Here is a 13,430-nt window from a genome sequence, read left to right on the forward strand (position 1 = left end):
AGCCCGGCCTCCTGTGCCTCTCCTGCCAACAGCTGTTTGGCACAACCTGTATGTCTCAGTGGAAGTGGGCACCACCTCCCTGCCCCCCCACCCTCGAGGACAGGGACCCCTGAGAAGTTAGCACTAGGAAGTCAGGGGTGTCTGGGTGGTGGGGCCCGTGCGTGTGGCAGGGAGCTTAAAGATGAGCTCATGGCCCCTTTGTGTTTTTGTGGCCCACATCTGGAGACAATTACAGATATTATCCAGTGGGAGCTCTGCAAAACACAGCTGGAACCAGCGCAGGAGCCTGGGGAGGGGGAATGCCAGAGGGAAGAGGAGGGGAGCCTAGGGCTCCAAGGCTGAGTGCGGTTTCCCCATCACGAGGAAATTGTTTGGCCCTGATTCTGGAATCACAAGATGCTCTCTGAAGCCAAGGGGGAGAGATGGGAATGAAGGACCAGAGACAAAGGGGGAAGAGGTGGAAGAGGCTTTGCAACCAAGGAGAATTGGGGGTGGAGGCTGCTGGTTCCGTGCTGCCCTGGGTTTGAGGGATCCAGCCCAGGGAGGCTGTCTGGCTACCCTAGGAAGTGCCTTGGTGCTTGCCAGGCCCCAGCTGATAGAGGCACCCAGTCAGGCTGAGGGGAGAGGAGAGCAGAGGGCCCTGTGGCTCCTGAGAGACCTGCAGATGTGCTTTCACTGGCCCTACCCCCCTTTGTCCGTTGGGCCTGACCCAGTGTCTATGGTTCCAAGTTCCTTTATTCGAAAGCAGCACATGTGAGTTAGAGCAGCCAGGAGGGAGCCAAGGGGAATCTGCGAGGAGGTTTGGGCAGGACCCAGGGAAGCCGGCTCTGAGGAGACTGGACTGGGGGCAAGAGCAGAGCAGAGGCAGTGTTCTGCCCACCACATCACCCCACACGTTTGGAGGGGAGAACCATGGGCTCCCGGTCATCACCCCCTTCTCTAGGGCTCTTGCCACCGGTTGGGCCCATGCCTCCAAGGCTGCCAGCCAGGCAGTGGGTCAAGCTGGATGGGAAGGAAAGATCTAAGTGGAGCTGGGCGCTCTAGAGAAGAGAGGACTAAGCAGGGTGCCCACCACCACACACACACAATCTGGCCAGCTCTGCTGGCCCTTCACAGTCCCTCCCCAAATGCCCCTTCCCCCACAATGTGAAGGACTTCCCAGTCCTCTCCCCTCCGAATCCCTATTTCCCTTTCCTACTAAGGGGAGGTGGCAAGAAACCAACAATTGCTGAGATCCTCAAAACACCCGATGACACAGGCACTAACACTACCTCCATTTTACAGATGCCCTATGGAGGCCCAGATAAGGCTTGCTCAAAGTCACAGATCATCAGCCTAAATTAAAACCCAGGTCTGTCTGATTTCTTTTTTCTGTACAGGCAGATTCTGACCATGTCTCTTAAGTGTCCCTTCCCCTGCGGAACCCATGTAGCTGGGAGTCCGTGTAGTAAGGTCTGTCAGCATACATGTCTACTGTGCCCTGTGGTACATCCAGCACCGGCATGGGGACTGGGGGTGCAGGGGAAGAAGGGCAGGAGTCCACTTTGCCAGAGTCACCTCCCTTCTCGGGGGAAGGAACAAGCGTTGTGCGGGAAGAAAGAAGTCAGCAGGACTCAGAAGCCAGAGTAGGACAACGCAGCAGGTAGGGGGAGCATGGGGTGGTGAATGGCTGTGGCATTGGCTTAGGGGAAGGGGAGGGCCTTCAGGGTCAGTTCCCAATCCCTAAAGCCCTAAGGAAACCCCAGTCAAGGATGCTTTATTGTCCTGCGCTCCCTGCTCCCCCTTCTCAGCCAGCCCCCAAATCTGAATTCACCTCCTTTAGAAGATCAATTCCTGCACACCTAGCCTGCGGCTTTCTGCCTTTCTCACTCAGACAGTCTTGGGAAACCAGACAGGAGAGACCCAGAGGCAGCCTGCAAGGAGGCTGGGCAGTGGGGGCCTGAGAGGGAGGCAGGCCTGACTGGCCAGAAGCCACCTTCCAAATGAGCTCACACACATACTTTCCACCCTGGCCCAGGGCCCACGGCTGAGAGCGTTCCAGGCCAGCCTTCCCCATTAGGCCCAGCCCCCTCCGTCCTCCTCTGTCCCTCGCCAATCCTGGGCCCAGGGCTTCCACAACAGGATCGGGCACCCCAGACCAGAGCTGTCACATGTTCCAAGGCAGAAGCTTCCTATGACTCCATGCTGAGGCCAGGTTCTCCAGGGTCCCTTATTCCTCCAAAGGGACCCTTTGTGGCTTAGAGGAGGAGGAAATTAGCTTACTGGCCCCAGAAACCTACACCTGGATAGGGAGGAGCAATAGAAGGGACAGAAGAGGTGTTCTCACTATAGTGAATTGGCAGAAGGACTTCCTTTGAGTGCCTGAAGGAGCTCATTGACTCAGGGACCAGGCCAGGTCTGGGAGCTGCCTCACCATGGATCACATCCTGCTCACTCACTTCATTTCCCGCTAGGGGCATTTCCCTGATTTGGGGCAAGATGGGGTCATGAGGTCTGTGTGAGGCAAAGCCAGACTGACCACAAAGGTCGGGGGGCGGGAGATGGGACACGGATGCCTCTGAAGGCCTCGCGGATTCACACATGCAACAGGCCTCCAGCTCATTTTGATCTGCCTGTGGTCAAAGACGTCACCCTTTGCCCAGCTTCCAGAGACATGTAGCACCAGTCCAAAGAGCAGAACCGATTCCAAAAATGCTCTCCTTAGCCACTCTATGCCTAACTGTGCTAGAGTGTGGCTGCCCTGACCATATGTCCTGGATCCAATAATATCTTCCCCAGGTTCTATGACTTAGTATATTCAGACATGACAATTTGTCTCACTTTGGATTCCAAAAATATGGCCACTGCAAGTGATAACACAGTCGAGTGTTGCCGTCCAAGGCACTAATGGTAGCATTCTGTCAAGGAATGACCATGACTTATAATAATACTGACTCTATCACAGCCACTGGACTAACATGTACTGTCCTTACTTTTCTTACAGAAGAGTAGAATAATGTCAGGCTACAGAAGCCCTTTAACTTAATAAAAGTTGTTGACTTGAATTGCCATTGAAAGCTGTGATATAAACATAAATAAACAATAGTGCTTGTGAATATGTAAGTATTGTATACATATGTACAAAAGTATTATGTATAAGTAGTGAATGCATAAGCTAAAAAATCATTGAGCTACACACTAAACCTTATTTTATTTCTGTAAACCTTATTTCTGTAGCATTACTATATATTTGACCTCGATCATTAAAAGGTTAAAAAATGAAGAAAAATATATTGAAATAAAGAGGTTCATGCCTGACCTGTGGTGGCACAGTGGATAAAGCATCGACCTGGAATGCTGAGGTCACCATTTTGAAACCCTGGGCACATATGGGAGTTGATGCTGCCTGTTCCTCCCCCTTCTCTCTCTCTCTCTCTCGCTTTCTCTCTCTCTCTCTCTCTTGTCTCTCTAAAAATGGGTAAATAAAATATTTAAAAAATTTTTTAAAGGTTCATAACTTCAGAACTACTACTTTGTCCCTTATAGGCCTCCTTAGGTGTCGATCCTCCCCACCAGTCTGCCCTTAAACCGGGAGTGGTTAGTACTGGCTTGTGTTGGTCTAGCTCTTCTAAAAATATCAACTGGTCTGATTGCACACACACTCCAACCTGCACCTGGACCCTGACCTGAAGAACCCAGCAGCAGGGTCTGTCTTCCCTACACCTCTTTGATCTCCTTCCAGTTGTCCCCAGGCTCTCCTCCACCATATTGGCCTGTGTTCCAGAGGTACCCGCATCCCATGGCTACGCAAAATAAATTATGGTTGGAGGAAAGCTGGAAAAGGGGCCCAGAGAGGCACCCCTTCCTGGCTGGGGGTGCACCCCCTCTGCCGCAGACTAGCTGAGTGAGTTTTGCAAGGTGGTAGCTCCCCCTTGTGCTGGGTATTGGCACTGCAAACCAAGCCCGAAGAAAGAGAAGCCGAGGCAAAGCCAACCGTCCCACCCCCCACCCCAGGACCACAGATACAATTAACCTGCCCGTTTCCACTTCCCATGTTTCCACCCAGGACAACTGTACTTAAAGGGATGGGGCGGTGGGCGCGACAGGATGACAAGCCTTAGTCTTCTTCCAGTTGCAGAAAGGGAATACAGAGTTTCCGTCCCCCGTCCCTATGCGGGGTTTGGTGGGCAGCCCTTGAATAACTCCAAGAAGGAAGAGAGAGTTGAGGAAATATAGGACAGAAGGTGTGTGGGAGGAAGTAAGGGAGACACTTTGGAGCCCTCTTTTTAGAGCTCCTCTGAGTTGTCACACTGCCCCCCTGTGGATGCCTCAGACACTGATCACTTCAGGATGCCTGTCCCCTAGGCCCTGGGTAGGGGGCCAGGTGGGTCTGCACTCCTGGACCTGAGAATGCTATGACAACTCCCTCTAGCCAAGGCAAGCAGGCCTCTGTAACTCCTTCATCTAAGGGTGGGACATAACTGTGACACTTCTCTGAGGCTTTTGAAGATCATGCCTAGGCCTCTTGGAGGGGCTGAGGGGAAGCCTCTAACCTACACACATCTTCCTAAACTCATCCTAACCCTGGGGCCTGGAGAACCATTAATCGCAGCCTCACACTTATAAGGTTCTTAGATTTTGTAGTTTAAAAAAAAATAAACTCAAAATGGATAAAAGACTTAAATGTAAGTTGTGAAACCATAAGCATTTTAGAAAAAAACATAGGCAGTAAGCTCTCCAACCTCTCTCGCAGTGATATATTTGCCAATTTATCTCCATGGGGAAGTGAAATAAAAGACAGGATAAACAAATGGGACTTTATCAAACTAAAAAGCTTTTGCACAGCTAAAGACAATAAGAACAGAATAAAAAGACAAACTACACAATGGAAGAACATATTTGACAATACATCTGATAAGGGGTTAATAACCAAAATTTATAAAGAACTTGTAAATCTCAACACCAGGAAGACAAACAATCCAATCAAAAGATGGGAAAAAGAAATGAATAGACACTTCTCCAAAGAGGACATACAGATGGCCCAATAAGCATATGAAAAAATGCTCAACATCATTAATCATTAGAGAAACGCAAATTAAAACCACAATGAGATATTACCTCACACTAGTCAGAATGGCGCTCATCAACAAAACAACACAGAATAAGTGCTGGCGAGGATGTGGAGAAAAGGGAACCCTCCTGCACTGCTGGTGGGAATGCAGACTGGTGCAGCCACTGTGGAAAACAGTATGGAGATTCCTCAAAAACTTGAAAATCAAACTGCCTTTTGACCCAGCTATCCCACTTTTAGGAATATACCCCAAGAACACTCTAGAACTGCTCCAAAAGGAGAAATGCACCCCCATGTTTGTGGCAGCATTATTCACAATAGCAAAGATCTGGAAACAACTCAAGTGTCTGTCAGAGGACAAGTGGATTAAAAAGCTTTGGCACATATATACTATGGAATACTACTCAGCCATATGAAATGATGACATCGGATCATTTACAATAACATGGATGGACCTTGATAACATTATACAGAGTGAAATAAGTAAATCAGAAAAAACTAAGAACTGTATGAATCCATACATAGATGGGACATAAAAATGAGACTCAGAGACATGGACAAGAATGTGATGGTAATGGGGGGGGGGCGAGGAAGAAGAGAGGGGGGTGGGAGGAGGGGAGGGGCACAAAGAAAACCAGATAGAAGGTGACGGAAGACAATTTGACTTTGGGTGAGGGGTATGCAGTATAATCAAATGTCAAAATAATCTAGAGAAGTTTTCTCTCAACATATGTACCCTGATTTATCAATGTCACTGCATTAAATTTAATAATAATAAAAAAAATGTTTAAAAATGCCTATAGGCATTTTGTAAATAGCACTATATTATTGCCTGACTGGTGTTGGCGCAATGGTTAGAGTATCCGCCTGGGATGCTGAGTATAGGCATTTTGTAAATAGCACTATATTATTGCCTGATTGGTGTTGGCGCAATGGTTAGAGTGTCCGCCTGGGATGCTGAGTATAGGCATTTTGTAAATAGCACTATATTATTGCCTGACTGGTGTTGGCGCAGTGGTTAGAGTGTCCGCCTGGGATGCTGAGGTTGCAGGCTTGAGTGTGGGATCATCAACATGATCCCATGGTCACTGGCTTGAGCTCAAAGGTTGCTAGCTTGAAGCCCAAGGTCGCTGGCTTGAGCAAGGGGTCACTGGCTGGGCTGGAGCAGCGCCTCCCCCCACTACCCTATTAAGGCACATATGAGAAGAAATCAATGAAAAACTAAAGTGCTGCTACCATGAAATGATATTTCTCATCTCTCTCCCTTCTTATCTTTCTCTCTCTCTCTCACTAAAAAAAAGGACTATATTATTGCCGTGCTAAACGTTTCATTTGTTAAATATAAACATTTAAATTATACCAAATATTTTCTTTTCTTTTTGACAGTCAGAGAGAGAGTCAGAGAGAGGGGACAGACAGACAGGAAGGGAGAGAGATGAGAAGCATCAATTCTTTGTTGTGGCACCTTAGTTGTTCACTGATTGCTTTCTCATATGTGCCTTGATGGGGGTTGGAGGAGGAGGTACAGCAGAACTAGCTACCCCTTGCTCAAGCCAGGGACCTCGGGTTTTCAAACCTGGGTCCTCTGCATCCCAGTCCGACACTCTATCCACAGCACCACTGCCTGGTCAGGCTTGAAATTGCTTCTTAAAAGGCATTCCTGACCCTGACTCCTTTCTTCCTACCCCAGGACTTTTCCTCCTTTTACTTTCTTCTTTTTCTTAACATAAAATGTAAATTTTTCATGGAAAACAGGTAGTAAATCTGAAAACACAAACAATAAATTGTGAAAAAATGTCTCAATTGAAGCGCTAACATCAAAAAGAAAAAAAGAAGAGAGGTTACAAATTGATAAGGAAAACATAACTCAATAAAAGAATGACTAGCCTGACCAAGCGGTGGCGCAGTGTATAGAGTATCGGACTGGGAGGCAGAGGACCCAGGTTCGAGACCCCAAGGTCACCAGCTTGAACGCAGAGTCGCTAGCTTGAGCGTGGAATCATAGACATGACCCCAGGGTCACTGGCGTGAGCCCAAAGTTACTGGCTTGAGCATGGGGTCACTCACTCTGTTGTAGCCCCCCAGTCAAGGCACATGTGAGAAAGCAATTGATGAACAACTAAGGTGCCGCAATAAAGAATTGATGCTTCTCATCTCTCTTCCTGTCTGTCTGTCCTTATCTGTCCCTCTCTATCTCTGTCACAAAAAAAAAAAATAATAAAGACTAAAGCATCCACCTGGAATGCTGAGGCTGCCGGTTGGAAACCCTGGGCTTGCCTGGTCAAGGCATATATGGGAGTTGATGCTTCCTGTTCCTCTCCCTTCTTTCTTTCTCTCTCTCCTCACTCTCTAAAAAGAAATAAATAAAATCTAAAAAAATAATAATAATGACTAAAGGATAGTAGTGACTAGGCAAGTCACATGGCTAACAAATATAAGATGATCAACCCCACTGTAGTCTGGCAAATGCAAATTAGAGAAACTAAGTATAATTTTTTTAACTTATAGTATCAAAGAATATAGGGGCAGTATATCCAATGCTGGTGAGGATAATAGGAGAGTAGTACTTTCAAACTTATAGGAATGTGACCTGCTCTAATATTTTTTGTAACAGTTACCTGTACCATCTATTATAATTAAAATTACATATACCACTTCTGACCCAGTAACCCCATTTTAGGAGCTCTACTCTTTAGAAATAGAAGCACAATTATGTACCTCCTTTCACTTGCTTTGGCCTCATGTTACCATCTAACACAACTTGCTTCCAGAATTCCCCTTTGCCCTTCTCATCTGCGAAGTTATGCCACCCTGAAATCCATGAATCCATCGTTGTCAATAGCCCTGAAGGCCCGGGACAGGTGTCCCTCTGCACTAACCCTACCTGCACCCTCAGTTTTCTGTACCTCAAGCAGGGAATAAGCTGACTTTATTTGCTCCATTAATTTCAGTTTCTGCCCTTTAGACTATACAGAATAAACAAATTCTTATTTTGTTTTGTTTTGAGAAAGAGAGACAGTAAGGGAGAGAGAAGCATCAGTTCTTCATTGCAACTACTCTAAGTTGGTGCTTCCTACTCTTCCCCCTTCCTTTCTCTCTCTCTCTCCTGTCTCTAAAAATCAATAAATCAATAAATTTTAGGTGAGGGGAGGGACAATAGTGAGACAGACTCCCACATGTGCCCGGATGGGGATCCACCCAGCAACTCCCCTCTGGGGCGAATAACCAACCAAATCAAATATCAAACGAGCTATCCTCAGCACCTGAAGCTGATGCGGCTCTGGGGGACTGAAGCTTGAACAACGGAGCCACTGGCTGTGAGAAGAGAAGAAAGAGAGAAGGGCGAGAGGGAAGGAGAGAGAAGCTGATGGTCGCTTCTCATGTGTGCCCTGACCGGGATTGAATGCGGGACATCTGTATGCAGGGCCAAGTCTCTATCCAGGAAGGGAGAGAAATGAGAAGCATTAATTTGTGATTGCAGTACCTTAGTTGTTCATTGATTGCTTTCTCATATGTGCCTTGAACGGGCTCCAGCCAAGCCAGTGACCCCTTTGTCAAACCAGCAACCTTGGGCTTCAAACCAGTGACCTTTTGGCTCAAGCTAGCAACCATGGGGTCATGTTTATGCTCTCACACTCAAGCTGGCAAGCCCGTTCTCAAGCTGGTGAGCCTGCGTTCAAGCCTTCGACCTCAAGGTTTCAAACCTGAGTTGTCAGAGTCCCAGGCCAATGCTCTATTCACTGCGCCACCGTCTGGTCAGGCCAGGGCCAAAATCTTTAAAAAAGAGATTTTGGCCCTGGCCAGTCGGCCCAGCGTACTGACATCCTAGGTTCAATCCTAATCAGGGCACACATGAGAAGAGACCATCTGCTTCTCTCTCCCTCCCTCACCCTTTCTCTCTCTCTTCCCCTCTTGCAGCAGTTGGTTCAAGCCTCAGCCCCTTCAGAGGGGCATCAGCCCCAGGTGCTGAGGATAGCTCTGTTGATTCAAGCATCGGCCTCAGATGGGGGTTGCTGGGTGAATCCTCATCAGGACATATGTGTAAGTCTGTCTCACTCTCTCCTCTCCTCTCATTTTAAAAAAAAAAGGCATTTCTGGTTCCATAAACAGCTTATCATGTGACATGTTTAGATACACCTCCCCACATACATTTCTATCACCATCCTCTGGATTAATTCATTTTATCAATCTTCTGAAACATAGTTTCCAGTACACAAAGAGACAGTATCACACAGTGTTAGAAACAGCGCTCTGGAATGACACGATCTGGGTTTGAATCCAGTTTTATGATTACTAGTGGGGTGACCTTCAGCAAGTTATACATCCTCCCTGAGCTTCAATTTCCTCATCTTTATAATGGGGCTAATAATATAAAGAATAGTTGAGTGGATCAAAAGACATAATCTATGTAATGCCTATGACTGAGTGTCATTGACTGACTGATTCATTCAACAAACATTTATTGAGTACCTACTTTGTGCCAGACATTGTTTTGGGCACTAGGAAAACACCAGTAAACATATAGATTCTCGCCCCCATTAAACTTATGATCTTGTGAGAGGAGCAGGCAGGAAACATGGTAAATGAATAAAATATATACTATGTTACATAGTAATAAGAATTTTTCAAATCTTTAAATTCTGAATGCTGCCTCACCAGGCAGTGGCACAGTGGATAGAGCATCGGACTGGGATGCGGAGGACCCAGGTTCGAGACCCCAAGGTCGCTGGCTTGAGCAAGGGGTTACTCGGTCTGCTGAAGGCCCGCGGTCAAGGCACATATGAGAAAGCAATCAATGAACAACTAAGGTGTCGTAACGAAAAACTGATGATTGATGCTTCTCATCTCTCTTTGTTCCTGTCTGTCTGTCCCTATCCATCCCTCTCTCTGACTCTCTCTCTGTCTCTGTAAAAAAAAAAAAAAAAAAAAAAAATCTGCATATTTTCTGATTAAAAATTTCACCTGTAACCATCATTGTCTTCTCACATCTTACTATAAGCATTCAGGAGAAACCAGGCTGCTTCTTACGTTCTACAAAACCAGGTTCTATTCAATACGTTCTACAAAACACTAGGACTTGAACACAGTTCAGGCAAGGTCTTTCCCACTTTATAATAAGGCTCGCCTTTCCCCCAGTTTCCAATACTCCTCATCTCCATCTGAGACCTCACAGAATAAACTTTACTGTCCATATTTCTACCAACCTTCTATTCTGTTCACTACCACGTACATAGTCTCTAAGAAAACCAAAGCTCTCTCTACAGCTCTCCTCTACTTCTAAGCCCTCACAAGAAGTGCCCGTAACAGTCCATTCATGACTATGTAGGCTTTCTCTAGGATGCACCTCCAAGCTCTTCCAGCCTCTCTCTGCCCATAACCTACTTCCAAAGCCACTTCTACACTTTTAGGTATTTGTTAGAACAGCAACTCCTCTTCTCAGAATCAAGTTTCCATCTTAGTTCATTCAGACTGCTATACAAAACATCACCTACTGGATAGCTTATAATCAACAGAAATTTGTTGTTCATAATGCTGGAGGCTGAGAAGTATAAGATTAAGAAGCTATGGTCATCTTCTGGTGAGGTTTCTCTTCACAGTTCATAGCCAGTGCCTTCTCACTATGTCCTCACATGGCAGAAAAAGCTCCCACTGTAGTCTCTTTTATAAGACATTGGTCCCATTCTGAGGGCCCTACCCTCATGACCAAAGCATCTCACAAAGGCCCACCTTCTAATACTACCATCTTTATTATTATTATTATTTTTCCATTGACTTGAGAGAAAAAGAGGAAGAGAAGGGGTTCGGAAAGCATCAAGTCCTTGTTCCATTTAGTTGTTTCTCATAGATACGCTGACTGGAGATTAAACTTGCAACCTCAATGCACCAGGACAGTGCTCTATCCACTTAGCTACCCAGCCAGAAACCTAATGCTATCATCTTTGAGGGTTAGAAAATCAACATAAGAATTTGGGGGCCCTGGCCGGTTGGCTCAGTGGTAGAGTGTCGGCCTGGCATGCAGGAGTCCCGGGTTTAATTCCTGGCCAGGGCACACAGGAGAAGCACCCATCTGCTTCTCCATCCCTCCCCCTCTCCTTCCTCTCTGTCTCTCTCTTCCCCTCCCACAGCCAAGGCTCCATTGGAGTAAAGTTGGCCCGGGCACTGAGGATGGCTCTATGGCCTCTGCCTCAGGTGCTAGAATGGCTCTGGTTGCAACAGAGCAATGCCCCAGATGGGCAGAGCATCGCCCCCTGGTGAGCATGCCGGGTGTATCCTGGTCGGGTGCATGCAGGAGTCTGTCTGACTGCCTCCCCGTTTCCAACTTCAGAAAAATACAAAAAATAATAATAATAATAAAATAAAATAAAATAAATAAATAAAATCTTTAAAAAAAAAAAAGACAATGTGATATAAATTCAGATTCTAGCATCCTTGGTTTTCTTGGCTTTGTGCATGATAAACCTGGTATTTTTATTGATACAGCCCCCAAAAGAGAATTTGGGAAAACACAAACATTCAGACCGTAGCACCTTAGTTCTTGCTAGTTGTTTTATCTTGACAAAATTATCTAACCCATCTATGACTTGATTTCCTCAATTAAAAAATGAGGACAAAAATAACACCTACTTCCTAGAGGTGTGGTGTGGATTGAGATAAATATATGAAATGCATAGGACAATGACAAGCATATGATGAGTACTCTATAAAAGTTATATGTTATCATTTTGAAAACCAAACATCTGCCCATTTTCCACTGCTTCCACTATTTTTTCATAATTCCTCAAAGAATTCCAAGAATATCTCCATTGTCCCATTCCTAACTGTACTTGATGGTCTAGGATGTGATTTATGTGAGCCTGGACATGTAAACTCACTAAACAAATTAAAGCTTAAATTTGACCCTGGCTGGGTAGCTCAATAGGTCAGAGCATTGTCCCAACATGCCCAGAGCACATATAAGAATCAACCGATAATGGCACAAATAAGTGGAACAACAAGCCCTGGACGGTTGGTTCAGCGGTAGAGCGTCAGCCCAGCATGTGAAAGTCCCAGGTTCAATTCCCAGTCAGGGCACACAGGAGAAATGACCATCTGCTTCTCCACCCCTCCTCCTCTCCTTCTCTCTCTTGTTTTCTCTTTCTTCCCCTCCCACAACCAAGGCTGGAATGGTTCGAGCAAAGTTGGCCCTGGGTGCTGAGGATGGCTCCATGGCCTCACCTCAGGTGCTAAAAACAGCTCGGTTGCCAGTCAATGGAGCAGCAGCCCCAGATGGGCAGAGCATACCTCAGTAGTGGGCTTGCCAGATGAATCCTGGTTGTGGCGCATGTAGGAGTCTGTCTCTACCTCCCTTCTTCCCACTTAATAAAAAAATATATTAAAAGTGGAACAAATGGACATTTCTCTCTCTCTCTCTCTCTCTCTCTCTCCCTTTCTCTCTAAAAATCAATCAATTAAAAAAATTAAAAATCCATTATAAGCACCTCTTTAACTTCTTCATCATCTTTTTTTGGCCTGAATTCCCTCTTAAATATGTCTAGCACAGTGCCTTGAACTTGGAAGGCATTCTAATAAATATTTATACAATGAAAGTTTGTTCTACCCTGGTGCAGTTTCTTCCTGATGATAATGATGATGACTCTCCCAGCAGCATAAATCTTGATTTTATTTTATGCAAATTTCTGTTTATCCAGCACCCCCCAGACCATGAGCTCTCTTCTTCCTGCCCCTGCTTCCTGCAACTCTTTCCATCTCACCACCATCTGTCCTGCTTCCTTTCCACATTTCTCAGCCACCCACATGCTGGCTCCCATGGGTACTTCCCATGGCTCTCTGGATTTTTAGTTTCTGTATCTGACCTCTCTTTCCAACTACACTGTAAGCTCCCTGAAGCTAAACTGAAGTCTCAAGTGTTCCAGGTATCAGCCAAGTACTCAGCATAGAGAACACAGCCAAACACTCTACTAAAAGCTCCATGATTGCTTTTATGACTTAAATATTTTTAATACACCCAACTTCTTTGCCCCTCTTCCTGTTGCTCAACATCCTCTTCTCACAATTAGGGTTCTATTTCTGCCCTCATTATTCCCAAGGGCTGCAGTAGAGCAGAGAGAGATAGGGCCTAGGACCAAAGGCATGGGTCCAAGAGGAAGAAGGCATTTTTATGATCAACTCTATGGCTTCAGGCCCTGCTGAGATTCCAGTTTTGAACACATCTAAACCAATGTCAATGACATAAAATTGTTCTGTACTATTTGTAAACGAGTGAGAGTAGTAAGGATCCAAGTATATGTTCTATCCAAAGCAAGATTACCCAGGTTCAAACCTTTGCTTCAGCATTTACCAGATCCATGATCTTGGGCAAAACACTTAACCTCTCTGTACT

The 13,430-nt window shown here is 45.9% G+C and overlaps 1 pseudogene; it reads left to right on the top strand.

Moving 5' to 3' along the window:
- Nucleotides 1-11,446: 11,446 nt before the first annotated feature.
- Nucleotides 11,447-11,532, top strand: LOC136377922 (small nucleolar RNA SNORA8; annotated as a pseudogene).
- Nucleotides 11,533-13,430: the final 1,898 nt, after the last annotated feature.

Source organism: Saccopteryx leptura, chromosome 6 (assembly GCF_036850995.1).
Source record: "Saccopteryx leptura isolate mSacLep1 chromosome 6, mSacLep1_pri_phased_curated, whole genome shotgun sequence".
Classification (NCBI taxonomy): Eukaryota; Metazoa; Chordata; class Mammalia; order Chiroptera; family Emballonuridae; genus Saccopteryx; species Saccopteryx leptura.